The 14,588-nt window shown below is 34.5% G+C and overlaps 1 long non-coding RNA gene across 1 annotated transcript in view; it reads left to right on the forward strand.

Moving 5' to 3' along the window:
• Window positions 1-4,184, forward strand: part of LOC126954284 (uncharacterized) — a 101,859-nt gene extending 97,675 nt beyond the window's left edge. Inside the window, exons 4-5 of the long non-coding RNA XR_007725569.1 lie at window positions 3,301-3,355; window positions 4,109-4,184. This is a non-coding gene — a long non-coding RNA (uncharacterized LOC126954284). The remainder of the gene's footprint in view (window positions 1-3,300; window positions 3,356-4,108) is intronic.
• The last annotated feature ends 10,404 nt before the right edge of the window (window positions 4,185-14,588 follow it).

Consider the following 14,588-nt stretch of genomic DNA (forward strand, 5'->3'; position numbering starts at 1 on the left):
AATCACAGTTGATAAATGCCCTTGGGAATTATTCATGCTCTTGATACATATTTTGTGTGTATATGTCTATGTCTATGTCTACATATATGTATACAAATACAGACTCATTTACCTTTGCTTAAGTGGGCCCCTAAAGGCCTTTGGGCTTGCAACCTCAATTACAGCAATGGTTTTCAGATTGTTCGCTGCACAGCTGTGGGTTCCACTAAAGACAACAGGGTTCAACAGGCGTCCCCGGGGGTAAAGTCTTCTTTAAATCCATTTTATTTACTGGACTGTGTGAAAAGTCCCATTTGATAAAAAGGTTCTGCTACTTTAAAAAAAAATTTGAAAAATACAGATTTAGTTGAAAGAATGGATGATACAATCTTTATGCAGTCTTCGATAACTGCTGTTTATCTCAGCCAAGTTTTTGGAAGCTACTGACAGATAGCAAGGTCAAGAGTATATTCTCAGGAAGGACCTTGCATATAGTCGCTTTTACTGTAGGAACTGAGTGCAGTGCTCTATGCTTCAACAGGCAGTTTTGCTGGGAGTAGGCTGCCATCCTCTTGCAAAAGTTAAGAATCCTGAAAAGGGTATGTAGCTGACTAAGGGGCGCTGCTCACCTCTAAGGTGAGCCAGGTAATAGCCATTGGTAAGAATAAAGTTATTATCGAGCAGCAATTCCAAGTGTGCTCTTACATAGCAACAGGTAGGCAAACAAGCCTTCACAGTTCCAAGCTATGAAGCATGACTGCAACTTAAATCGTATAAAAACGCCCAATAAGCCATGAATAGTACAAGATGAATCTCCAGATCATAACTGCTGTCTGCTAAGAATTAAATAAAAATCTTGCCTGATATGATAATTTTCATTTTGGAATATTTTAATTGTAGTTCCTCTTTCTGCCAGGAAACAGGTAGTTGGAGCAACTTTCTCTTAAGACCTCCTATTCTAATCTGATAATAAAACTAATTCATTTTCATGCAAGAAAATGCTTATCTTTCAATTATCTTTATCTGGGGATATTCACCTAAAGATGTAAAAATATTTGTGGAGTGTGTCAAAAAGAGGGGAAGAGGGAGAGAAACTGACCAGGACACATCTCTATTTCTTTCCTCTGGAAGATATTAATAGGCTATTCTGACTGACTTCGATTTCCTTAGTAGTACTGTATTACAATGTAAATCAGTTGATAGTGTTAATCAGTAGTTAATAAGTTGACATTAATCAGTGAGATATAATCTTTAATAATCTTTATCTACAGATTTAAAGGTTGAAAAAACATCAATGAAGGCTATAGTCTTGGATTACTATGGAAATGTTTGGCGATAAAGTGATATAAAATGTAACAGAGGTTAGTCCTGGAATAGCAATACATACACACAGCCTATCGTTCCTACAAAATGTTGGCCTGAGATATCCAGAGGTTTACTAAGCAAGAAAATAGCGTACATTTTACATTGAAATCTTAATGGATCGATAACTTGTGTGAAATAAAGAGCTACCTTTTAAAAAACTAAGATGAATTACATTCAGAGTTATACCAAATAAGAAAAATAGTGATAGAAGCAACACACTTATGAAACATCCTTAAATAGTCATTAAAGAAAGAACACCAGCACCACCAGCATCTCCCCCACGCCCCACATATGAAACGCTATTTGGCTCAATCTTATTGTTTCAACTCTGCTACTATGTAGGTAACAATCAGAGTGTAGCCAAGAATCTGGCAAGCTATGTTATACTGAGAAAATTAAATCACTCCTGCTTGAATTTGTATCTGAGCTTCAACAGCTTACTCACCAAGTTCATGTTTGGATGACAGGCATCTTTATCTGTCTTCCTAACTAGATGTAGCCATTAAGTTTGGGTTTTTTTCCTACAAAACTATTTGTAACTAAATTACATAGTAAACATGTACATTTTTACATTTAATCAGACCCTGAGTGGTTGCTCCCAGTTTTCATCTTTCTTCAGAGCTTACTAATCTGGTCGGAAGTTTTTCAGCTGCCAAATGTTTGTCAAAAACAAATACTAAACAAAAATTTGCTAGTTTCCTGGGATATTGAACAGACAAAATGAGTTTAGGTTATTGACTCTCTATAGTGGTAAAAGAAGAGAATCTACCTCAAGTTCCTAGAGTTTTCAGTGGTCTTCACCGAAGAGTAGCAGTAAATCTCAAATATGACCTGAAAGCACCTGTCCCTCTTAGTATTTTCTGTGCCCCGTCCCTGTCTTTCTCAGTTCAAATCTGTATACAGAGACACCCAAGACTGTGAAAAAATGTGCTAATTAAAATTATGCTTAAAACCACCCGAACCCCTTCATCGGTTCTGTCTCAAATAGGTCAGTGTCAATATTTTTTGCTTTTCAAAATAATAGAAGAATACTCTTGCCAAGTGTTTAGCACACCATAGTTATTCAATAACTATGCGTTGATTAATTAAGTTGCTGAATACATGAAAAATTGCAGTTAATCTGATTGTCCACATACCAGTGTATGCAAGATTCTCTTATATTTTAGGGAAAAAAGACAAATTCATATTCCTAAACTTCATAAAACCCAAAACATTGTTTGAAAAGCAAAAGGCAAAATTAAGAAAAAATGAATAAACTCTTTGGTGTAGATGTTTTTGTAAAAAGAAAACAAAAGTTTAAACAGATTTTCTAGGGGTATAAAGCGTTTTGGTTCCAGTTTTATGTTAGTGATTTCTGTTTTTTATTTTCATTTTTGTATTTTTCCTGATTCACTTTGTGTTGGAGACTATCTGACATTGGAAGATACAGTCTTTCTGCCGTTATAATAGTCAGGCATTCAGTATGAGCTAGATTTATGTTATGGAGTTTAACTCCTTCATCAAACATGTAAGGACATTAAAAATGTAAGAAAGTGATTTGTTCCAGATCACTGAATTTATTAGTAAGAAAATTATTTATTTATTCCACCCTATCAATAGTTTAGTGCTTTCTATTTTTTCGTGATTTTTAAACTTTTTATTAAAACTATTTTTTCCCTTCATGGTTAACAGGGAAGTTTCACTTGATTTAACCTCTTAGTGCAATGACTCTGTGAAATAGAGATATATTCTGATAGCATAAATCTATTGTTGTAGATAATTATATTATAATTTATTTCAAAATTTTAATACCAGTCACCAGTATTGTGTTCACTGCATTGCTCAGGTTTGTTTCCGTTATAAACAAGAATCATAATAATAACAACAACAATAATCATAAGCCTATCTTAAGCTAACTTAAGTATACAAATGAATGGATTAACTCATGTACCTAATAAAGCCAGTATCTTGTTGCAGGTGCAGCTGGATCCAGGGAACCAGAGCCACTGAGTCTGAAGCTCCTGTCCTATAAGTTTAGCAATCCTAGAAGAATCTGAAAAAGTAGCTCCTGCTTGGTTTGTGTTCTGATCCCTGCACTTGTCACTGTGGGCAGGAGACGAATTACTCAGACTAACCAGTCCTGGTTCATGTGCAAATCTCTGTCACTGGGGGAAAGAATTTAACCCACCCAAACTACATAGAATCCCCCAATAAGGAGGGGCTTCATTGTCAAAAGAATGAGGAGGTATGCTGAGTAGGAAAACACACACAGAGGTGCACACACATACACACACACACAAAGGTGTCTATTCTGGTCCCTTTTCAAATTTTTTCAATATGGCTCAGTCTAAATGATCAAACTTATTTGGGTTTTGAATAAGAATGCAGTAGTTAATCTTCCTGGGCAGAATACACATTGTCTTCTGCTGACAGAAAAGCTACAGGCCTGAGGTTCTAATTTCCACTGACATTAATGGCTTTTTAGAAACATTCATTTACACTGGCTATGATTTACTATACCAGCACTAATAGCTCTTTAAGATTCTGTTAAGTGTTAAAATACATCTAATTATGCTATATTAGAAAATTAACCAAACGTCGACTCAGCTAAGCTCTAAAATATTTTGGGGAAAAATCTGCAATAAATGGTTCTCTTTACTGTGAACAACATAACTTTTATGTTCATTTTAAGATCCTAAATATAGTTATGTATAAGCAAATGATATTTATTTACTTAGTGATTATATCCTGATGAACTAAGAAACAAGTATTTTCTTTCAGGGAGAAACCTGCAACCAAACAAGCAACCACAAGAAAAAGATTACAACTGAAAAGTTTTGACATATTTATACAACTATGTTGAAAATTATAATACTGTTTTGAAGAGACGATACAGAGATACAAATTTACATGGCTTAAAATTGAATGGATTTTTCAATGTGGAAGATCTCTTAGAAACAGCATAAATAATAACTATTTTATAGCTCTTCAAAGGAAATAAACAAAATTTAATTTGTCTCTCCATTGGATGTCAGTATTGCACCACTAAAATATCACTGCCAGCTTTACTTTGAAAAAAAAAAATGAACTGGATACCTTACTGACGAACTCAAAAGTCAAGCTGTTTTACATAATTTTACCTACAACTCAATTAGTTATATCATTGTTGCTGCCTGATGTATATGACTTTGTGATATTCTCTTTCAGCAGCTACAAAGTCCCATTGGTTCAAAAATGAATGCATTTGAAAAACAACTTGAAAATGTCACTACCACTTTGAATAACCTTCAAAACTGCTTACAGTAGGTCAGTACTCTCTCTAGGTTGGTGTACAAGTGAGGGTGATTAATTTTTTAAAAGGATAGTAATTCAATTTTGAAAGATACACAGTTACTCACCTTGTGTGCAATAGCCTATTTGTACATTTTGGAGGTGGTTGGCAGGAAGTTACATAATGATTTGCAAAACTGCAAACAGAGGTATATAGCATATCATAATATATTTATTAAGGACTAATGCAAACCACATTGAGTTATAGGAAGGAAAATGTATTCCCCAGTGCTTAGAACTTACTGAACATGAAGAATTTGAATGATATTGTTTAGTGAGAAGGGGAGGAATTTCCATGCCTACCTCCCCAAACAAATAAATCACTGCTTATATCCTGGGAATGTTTCCAAATAGTCTATGTTTAATGATATAAGGAGTATTTATAACTGAGTTTATATTCACTTGTCTTTTCTGTCTCACTTTTCAAATGTATACTTCAGACTGAGGCTGCGAATACTCAATATATGTTCAAGATAGAATACTAGGGTACCAAGGTCAGTTGTCCTTGCATTGTTCTTTTATGTTTTAAGACAACAACAGTGTTGCTCCATTGAATGGTTACCTTGTATTCATCCATAAACAGCCCAGAATAATCCATGAAACAGCATAAGAGTAACTTGAAATCATCCTTATTCCATTGTAGAAAAAAAGGATCAGTGGACTAAACAGAAAAAGGAAGACTTCCTGCTTAGATTGGCCATCCATTCAGGCCATTTCATTGAATATTTTTTTTGTTGCTTTTGTTCCTGAGTCAGTGTCTAGTTGCTAATTGATAAATGTTAAAAGCCTCACAAAATATGTACTTGGAAAAAGTGCTACATTGTAAAAGTGAAGCTGGATTTTCAGATGTCCTTGCATGATACAACTGAGATCAAACATATTTAGGAGAGATTTGAACACAATTACATTGAAATGAGAAAAGGAGTAAGTAAATTAAAAAAAAAAAGCAGACACCTAAACTTGATGACAAGAGGTCTGAATGTCAATTAGTTTATCAGGCGACAAAACATATTAAAAATTATAGCCACTCATTCAACTAATATTCATCAAAGTCAGGATGGGGAAAGCATGAAAAAGTGTAAAACCTAACCAAGAAGAAAAATGTTGCCCTTAACAAGATAAGGGTCCTGCTGAACATAAAACTTTATGTGACAAAGAAAATATCACCATGATAGAGTGAAGAAAGCGTTACATAATAAGCAGTACTGGGATAATTATTTAAAATTTGGGAGCAAATTAAGACATATATATATATATGTCTGAAGACAAGCTTTGACAGTCTCTAGCACGTTTGTGCTGCTGAAACATGCTCACTAAAGGTCTGAGTTGATTTGTTAAAAGTGTAGATAATTTTGCTCCTGAAAACCTAGCAAAAATTAGACTTCATTGCTTGTGATGTTAGTTTGCTTGAAACACATATAAAATAAGCATAGGTCAACAAAATTTGCTGCTACTAAGTATAAGGACGTATCTATTCAGTCATTTAAAAATATAAATAATGATAAATTATCATAAATGAAAATATATACACAGGTGGTCTCCTGGCTTTCTTTTAAATTTTCTTAAAAGTTCATATATTACTGAAATTCACCTAATCAGAACAAGTGTGGTGCTTATACACAAAAATGGAGCATACTCACATCAGCTAAACATAATTGCACGAAGAAATATGTTTATAATATAAGCTACAGTTTTAAATTTTATTCTCTACACAAATTTCTCAGAATTAAAATGTAAAAATATTTACTAAAGGTTGTTTAGCTCTTTTCTGCCTACTCCTTTGTTCTTAACCATTTTAAGGTATTTTTTGCTGAAGACAAAAATTACCAAATTTTTCCATTTTATTCAATATCCAACTTATCTCAATGTCTGTCAAGATATATACATTGACATATTAAAACTTTGAAAACAGTGAATAAATAAATCTACATTTCACCACTAGATGTCATCAAAGATCTGTTCATCAAAACATCCATCAGCCATCCAGCTTTTGGCCATTTGACCTCTGCGGGAAAAATTATTCTATTTCTCAGCATAATCAGGAAACGATAATTTTAGTAAAATAGTCTAATTCCTCAATGTTTACATAATGAGTTTCCATATGCAGCAATATCTTAAAAATAAATAAAAATAACCCAAATGTATGTTAATAGAGAAGTTACTTTATCATTTCAAAACTCCTAATAGATCTAATTAGTAGGCATTGCCAGTGTGAGAGTACTTTTTATATAATTTATATATATATATTTATCAGAAATATATATGCATGTAATTTCTCTGCTATTTTTATTGGAAAATAAGTACAAGTTGTCCTCTTTCACTCTAAGATAACTCACCAGTTCGGAGGATTATAACACTATTAGCAGTTGAAACTCTTCATATCATTTGTAACTATTATCATCAGCCCCAAGATGGAGAATCTGATAATTGATTTTACATGTTTAATTAGTCTAAATAATTTTAATATATACTTTTCATTCTTTATATTTATTCCCACAGGAAATAATAATGAAATAATTTGCTTCATATAGTTTTGTGGTAGAATTCCTTTAAAAAGCAAACTTTCATGCAATAAGTATAATTTTATCTGAAAAACCCAATCTAATAATCTGTTTTGTTTTTTTGTTTTGTTTTGTTTTGTTTTGTTTTTGAGACGGAGTCTCGCTCTGTTGCCCAGGTTGGAATGCAGTGGCCGGATCTCAGCTCACTGCAAGCTCCGCCTCCCGGGTTCATGCCATTCTCCTGCCTCAGCCTCCCAAGTAGCTGGGACTACAGGCGCCCGCTAGTTTTTTGTATTTTTTAGTAGAGACGGGGTTTCACCGTGTTAGCCAGGATGGTCTCGATCTCCTGACCTCGTGATCCACCCATCTCGGCCTCCCAAAGTGCTGGGATTACAGGCTTGAGCCACCGCACCCGGCCTAATAATCTATTTTTATTGGTTGATGTTCATCTGAATTGGCATACTTCCAAACTGAAAGAGATCAGGAAGGGAAAATTCATAATAGAATAAATAATTAATACATTCTCTTCAATATAGACTTTTTCTTCATAATGTGCTATCAAATATCACTTTGGGTATTAAATATTTTCCCTAAATGTTCTTTGTAGTATCTTTTTTTTCAAGATAAAATGTAATATAATTGGAACCATTTTGATTAAGCATTTTTATTCTTCTTTTGAACACTCATTAATTATACTTTGCTTTCTAGGACCTGAATGATGTTTTTATTGCAAATTTCCCAACTTAATCTCTATGTTTTGGAGAATACATGGACTGTGACCAGGATGGAACATTTAAATTCATATACTCAATCACTAACTCAATCCTTCCAAGAAAAATAAAAGAAATCATATATTCCAAGGCTGTCATATATAATGCCGACTCAAAATTATGATATTTCTGATAGGTTGATCATTGGTTATACTAATAATTTGCTTTAGTATGATATTCAGAAAAGGGTGGTCATGGTATATATTTAGGTCACTGCATATCTTCAGGTATATTTCCTGGCACACATTAGATATTCTGTATGTATCTGTTGAAGAAATGAATAAATGCATGAATAATACGTGGCAGTAATCATGAGAAGAGAGACTCTGGCTTTTTCTATACTAATCTCTAATTCTGCAAGTAATACCTATGCCATTTGAAATACTAATGATAGTAATATATTGGCAAATTTTAACATAGGGACATACCTTATTTTTGCAGCTTATACTTGCAGGTAAGCAGAGATTATTATAAACAATTCAGGAGTGAAGAAAATAAGACAATTGACCAACTAGTCACAGCAACCTGAGATAAATTGAGAAAATAAGTTACTGTTTTTAACAAACCTTTCTTAGAAACTTTAATATGATATTCCATGTTCCTTATAACCCCAATATTTTATAGTATTCAAGTCCATGTTGACAAAATGTAGGGGTTGACAGAAATTGTCATGCTTTTATATTGTTAACTTATATTTAAGGAAAGGATATCTATAAAATTCAGTTTTACCAACTAAGAGGATATATGAATTGCCCTGGGTTGCTCTCACACTTTATTGGGAATATCTCTTCTTAAACATTTACTTATTCAACAATATTTATTTAGCAAGTACCATGTGCCAGGCATTGCTTTGGTCACTGAGGACTCAGCATTCAAAGAAGATCTCTGCCTTCATGGAGATTGCCTTCTCATTGAGAGAAGTAAACATAAAAAAGTAAAGAAAGAAATACATAAGTAACATGATTTTAGGTAATAGTGAGAGTTATTAAGAAATGGCGATCCAATCATAAACCACTGGAGAAGGCCAATTTAAGTTGGTTAATCAGGAAAGGCTTCTCTGAAAAGGCATTTAGACAGGCCTGAAGGAGAAGAAAGGGCATCCACATGAAAATCTGAAGAAAACGTATTCCAGGAAAAGTGAACAGCACTGCAAAGGCCCCTCAAAGGAAACTGGCTCCACATATTTGAGAAAGAAAAAAGGTGCAGTAAGGCTGAAGTTTAGTGAGTAAAGAGAAATGTGGTAGAATATCAGATTGAAAATACAGGCAGTGGCAAGAACAGGTAGACACCAGTTGGCCTCGGTGGGATGCTTAGAAAACCCAAGCGTTTTGAGAGGGAAGTGAAATGACAGGTTATATGGTTTTTGAAGAGGGCTCTGGTTGTTGAGTAGAAACTTAATATTAGAAAGCCAAGGATAGAAGGTGGGAGATCCTTCAGGAGCTTTGTGCAGTAGGCCAGGCAAGAGATGAGCATGACTGGGGGTGGCAAGAGATGAAGTGTTTTAGGAAAACTTACAGTGGTAAAACCAACAGGACCTAAATATTTTATTGTATGTGACGACTGAGAAAAATACAGCAGTCGAAGTGTATAAGTAACTGGATAAATATTGGTATCATTTACAACATGGAAAAATCTTGGGGGAAATTATGGATTCTGTTATGGTATTTTAAAGTTAAAATCCTTATTAGACTTAAAATAGAGATGACAAGTAGTCAAGTTGCGAGCTTGAGAGATAGATGAGAGGTAGAGATATAAATTTGGGGTGTTAATGTCCATATAATAATCAAAGACATGAGGCTCTATGAGATTATACGGGGAGGAAATTAAGACAGCCAAGAGAAGAGGGCCCAGCCCTGAGTCCTGCTTTATTTATAGGTCAGGCAGCAGAGTCACAGTGAGAAATCAAAACCGAAACAGTCATTGAAATAGGAGGGGGAACAGGAGAGTACCGCTTTTAAAAACAGTAACAGCTTTCATTTTTTGAGAAATATCATGCGCTAGGTACATTTAATACTGTTTATGTACTAGTATTAACTCTTCCATCCTCACAACAGCCACATGATGTAGGTAAACATAGGTACTTATCTCCTTTTGTAGAAGAGGAGTCAAAGACAGAGAAAAATTAAGAAAAGCATTTTAAGAAAGAGGAAACTATGTCAAATATGCTGCAAGGTTGAGCTTGACTAAGATTAAAGACATAAAAGTGAATGTTTTATTTGGTAAGAGAGAGGACATTGGTGATTTCAGAAAAAAACAGGCTCAATAGGATGAATGTGAGAGTTCCACAAAAGTGTGCTTTATAAAAAATAGTAGTACCTTTCTGAGAAGTTTGCTATAAAAGAGAAAGAGAAAACATAAATTTGTTAGAAGGAGACACTATATTAATAATTTGTTTTCAAGATATGAGAGATACCAAGAAATATTTTTATTCTTCTGGCTATTATTCTATATATGGAAATAAATTACATAGGAAAAATAGTGATTAATTACTGTAGCAAAACCTTGAAAAACCAGAATGTGATCCAAACTATAAATGGAGAGGAACTAACTTTTTGTGGGTACTGAGATTGTGTATTTTAACAGGAATCTGGGCAAAAAGAATACAGATACTGAAGCAGGAAAGGTGGGTAGGTTTGATGGTGAGTATATGAGGATGTTCATGACTATTTCTATTGTCTGAAAGTAATATGATGGTCATCATTTGAGTATGAGAGGGAAAAGTACAGAAAGATTAATGGAAAAGGTTGGGTGCAGTGGCTCACACCTGTTATCTCAGCACTTTGTGAGGCTGAGGTGGAAGAATTGCTTGAGGACAGCAGTTTGAGATCAGCCTAAGCAACATGAGACCCTCAACTCTAAAAATGGTTAAAAAAAAAAAAAGAAGTTGGGCATGGTGACACATGCTGGTAGTACCAGCTATTCAGGAGGCTGAAGCAGGAGGATCACTTGAGACCAGGAGGTTAAGGCTGCAGTGTACTATGACTGGACCACTTTATTCCAGCCTGGGTGACAGAGTAAGACTCTGTCTCAACAACAGCAATTTAAAAAAAGATTAATGAATTAATGAAGATAATTTAAAAATAGAAAATCTATTAAGAAAGGGTAAAGAGATGGATAGCAGTGTTGAGAGGCCATTTAAGATTGCAGTCACAAGTATAATGAGAAAACCAGTCAGCACTGTGGTGTTCTCTAGCAATATTCAGCTGTTCTGGTGCAGTGTGCAGTAGGCAGATAGCTGAGTTTTCCCAGGGAATTTTGATGAAGAGTCACACCTGGGAGTTAGCGCAGTGATTAACCCAATATATACCATCTAGAAGTGTGCCTTTGCTGAACTAAAGCGAGATTTTCTTGTCTTCACTACCTGATTCTGAGCAGGAAAAATTACATTTTGTATGTATGATGCTTATAGAGCCAAAGCATCTCCCAAAGTCTGGTGATAGAATAGTGTTGTACTTAGCAAAGTTTGGGATTTCAATTTTAACTCATATTACATGAAATGAACCACAGCAAATTGTTCTTTCTAATTCTCTACCACTCTTAAAACTCCAGGGGGTCTTCCATTCTTCTGGCATTCCATTTCCTTCACGCCACATGGTATTTTATATTTAGTCAAAATTTATCTTAGGGTTCTCAAATGATTACCTGTTGTTTGATTTCTTGAGCACTTAAAGTAATTCTTTTTATGTTTTTCATTGTTACCATGGCTCTTTTATCAAAGAGTTGGATTAAACAACCTTTGAGAATATTATTTGTACTAGAAATCTCAGCCTGGGCATTTTTCACACATCACACCTTCAAAAACCTCTTGTTGTCATACTTATCATTAGACAGTAGGGCCTTTGTGCCAAAGACCATGTCTTTTTCAGCTTGGTCTCCCACAACACATAGTCCTGTGCCTAGCACAGAGTGGGTGCTCAGTACATGTTTCTCTGAATGAACAAATAAATGTATTATCCTGCTGAGGAGTCTAAATAACATACACAGACAAACACTAAGCAAGAAGAGAGAAGAAAATGAAACATTAACATGTGAAAATAGGTAGGTTTTTAATTGTGTTTACAACAGAAAGAGCATGGAATTAAACATTCTGTTCCAGATTACTTGGTGAGATGATTATAAAGTGATAATAGACCTACAATTGTTTGCATGGACATACTATACCAAGAATGTGACTATTCATTTTCTCACATCTTTTAGACCAGGATTACTGATTGTGTTGCTTTCTTTGTAAAAGCTGTTCCAGGACCAGCATCAAAAGATACTAAAGACAGATTCTGCAATATTGAAAGAGAAATACAAGATAATTGTTTCATTCATAAAGAACCTTACAGGTAAGTTTCATGATTTAATAACAAAGTGGAATGTCCAAGCATATCATCTGAAAATAATGTAATAAGTATAAAGTAGTGTCTCCACATGACTTGCCTTATTCTAAATAATATTTATCCTTTAAATATTATCAAATACTATTATAATACTATTATATAATTACTATATGACTGTATGTTGCCTGCTTTTGACAGGGATACAAGTTATTATTTTGAGCTTTCTCTACTGCGTTAAAATAACATATTTGTATGTGTTTCTGTTTGGTTTTTAAAAATAACATCGTTGTTGAGCTCGAATTCACATCCCATATATTTTAACACATAGGTTATATATGTCATATAAAATTAGTGAATTTATGCTTTAATTTGTAAGGGCAAAAAGAAAGAAAGGCACTACTTAACAAAGATTCAGAAACAAGTTTGCCTATGAAGGATCGAGAACAATTATTCCACTAGACTTTCTCCAGAAGATAATCAATTACTTAGTAAATCTCACAACCTCTATTGAAAATATCCTGTGCCAGACACTGAGGATAGGTCACTGAGCCTGACCGATGTGGTTCCTGATATGGAAGAATTTAAAGCCCAGAAGGGGAGGGGGGAAATATATGTATATGCTTAGTACTCAGAGAAAGCTAGCAAGGGGGTCTTATTTGAGTCAGAGTGGCCAAGAGTTACAGTTAAATATATTTTGTCTCATCTTACACAAATTTAGCTTTACTTCTACCACAAATTCTCATCCTAAATTCTAACATATACAGATATAGAAGCAATAGGATAAATAATGAACCAAAATGCTTCTTCAGTTCATTCAGCAAACATTTTATGTGTGCTTCCCATGTCTTAGGTCTCTACTAGGTGCTGGGAATGAAAATTAAAAAGTCACTGACATGGTTTCTGCAGTGGAGAAACTAATATGTGAGCAATTATAATAAGGAGCCATGAGCACAGAAAACCAGAAGAAAACTTGGGAGCAGGGAGAATAACTCAGACTGAGAAGTCTTTCTCTAAAAGATAATATTAGGGTTATGATTTTAAGAGGAAATATTCGGTCAAGGAAAGGGTGAGGAGAGAAGTGGGAAGAGGTGAGGAAAAAGATGGTATGTAGTGGGAACTCAAGAAAGAGCAGAGATACTAAAGCTTATGTTTATTAAAAATAGCATAATACATATGAGAAATTGCAAATGACTGTATCGAGCAGGTAGGAAGTGTAGAAAGTAAAAAGAAATGAGTTTAGAGATGCAATTAAGCACCAAATAACGAAGGGTGTTATGTGCCAGTGTAGGTTTTATCTTACTGTGACTAGGGAACTACTTAAAGACCTTGAGTAATTATAAATAGAATGACCACATTTGCATGTGTACACAGATAATTCAATAAGTGGAAGGAAAATAGGTTGCAGGAAAGACAGCCTGGAAGCAGAGCAAATACTTAGGGAACAGTGGCAATAAGCCAGGAAAAACACGCTAACCAGCTGCATGAAGGCAACGGCAATACAGCAGATACTCAAAAGAGACCAGGGAGGTAAACTAACAAAACTTCGTTACTGGTTGAAGATGGTGGGTGTGGTAGGCATCTAAGGTGACACAAGGATTTACTGGCTTGAGCGGTGGTATTAATTCTGGTGTCACTATTTAAGAGAGGAAATGAGGAAGAGGATGAGATTAGGGAAAGAGAGACAAGAATAGACTGATATTATTCACTGTATTATATGTGCCAGCCACTGTTCTTCTGCTACAGTTTTAATTCATCTTTATTTGCTGCTGAATTTCAAACATGAATCTCCAACCAGGCTTGCTTTCTTGAGTTCCAGATTTGTATATAAAAATGTCTCCTAGATATTTTCACTTGGATAGCTTGACAAAGAAGTGCAGAGTAGAATCTGAAAAATGAGATTAGATTTAGGCACTAGAAGAGAAAGTGTGTGTGTCGTTAACTTTTTGCTATATTTTTTTTCACTGAAACTATAGAAAATAAGAAAAATAGAGGTATGGACACAAATAAGTTAGAAGTGGCAGCAAGATGAAGAAACACTTGCTTTGGGAATTACTTCTTTCAGTAAGTAGAAAAAGATAATCTGCTGAAATCAGTGGAGGTAAATTGGCAAATTAAAAAAAAACCTGAGGGGAAAATGGTGAAGGTTTGAAATAGCTACAGATAATAAGAGAGGGAGTCAAAATGGAAATATAAAATGGTGTGCAGGTATCATTGACAGTTCAACTAAGATGAGGACCTTGATCTGTGGGATTTCAATTTTAGTAGCACCAATCCACGTGGCTATTTGATTTCTGTAAAATTTCTTGAGTCCAGGTACAGGAGTGGAGAACACAGGTGGT

This window comes from Macaca thibetana, chromosome 5 (assembly GCF_024542745.1).
Source record: "Macaca thibetana thibetana isolate TM-01 chromosome 5, ASM2454274v1, whole genome shotgun sequence".
In the NCBI taxonomy this organism is placed as follows: domain Eukaryota; kingdom Metazoa; phylum Chordata; class Mammalia; order Primates; family Cercopithecidae; genus Macaca; species Macaca thibetana.